Source organism: Brassica oleracea, chromosome C9, assembly GCF_000695525.1.
Source record: "Brassica oleracea var. oleracea cultivar TO1000 chromosome C9, BOL, whole genome shotgun sequence".
In the NCBI taxonomy this organism is placed as follows: Eukaryota; Viridiplantae; Streptophyta; class Magnoliopsida; order Brassicales; family Brassicaceae; genus Brassica; species Brassica oleracea.
The window spans coordinates 10,083,573-10,084,268 of record NC_027756.1 but is presented as its reverse complement, the minus strand read 5'-3'; positions in this window follow the sequence as shown (position 1 = coordinate 10,084,268).

Sequence of the window (696 nt, the reverse complement as noted above, 5' to 3'; positions counted from 1 at the left end):
TGAAAATCTTTTTTTTTTCATTAATTCATTTGTTAACAAAAATAAAATCATTAATCTATATTATTAAAAGAGAAGTACCCATTTGAAAATCTTCTTACTTCATTAATTAAACTTTTTTTTTTTTCATTTTCAGTTGCATTTATGAAATATCCTAAAACGAATAAAACTGTCTAATTTATTACTTGTCTTTTCAGTTACATTAATGAAATATGCTTAAATGAATTTAAACTTCATATTTTATTGTTTGTCTTTTTCAGTTACCGTAATGAAATATCCTAAAATAAATTTGGACATAATGTCATTTAATCAACAAAAAAAACTCATGAGTTATCCCTACGTGCATAATTTTAATAATGAGATTTTTAAAAACGTGCATCATTAAAATGTTACCTAGAACATGCAGCACTAATATATAACATGCATCAATAAAACTAGAATTTGACTCACACAATTGTACGGATATTATTTTCAGTTGATTAAATTTAAAAATAATTATTTATTCAAAAATAAGAATGACTATGTTTTTTAAAATTATATGGTATTATTTGCTCATAACTCATTTGTCATTTGATAAATTGTTAGAAAGAAAATTTTAGCAAAATATAACTCAGTTGTCAGTTGCTAAATTTATGGTTTTCATTTATATTTTTTATTATTTAATTATATATTTTCATTTTATATTTGAAAGATAAATGA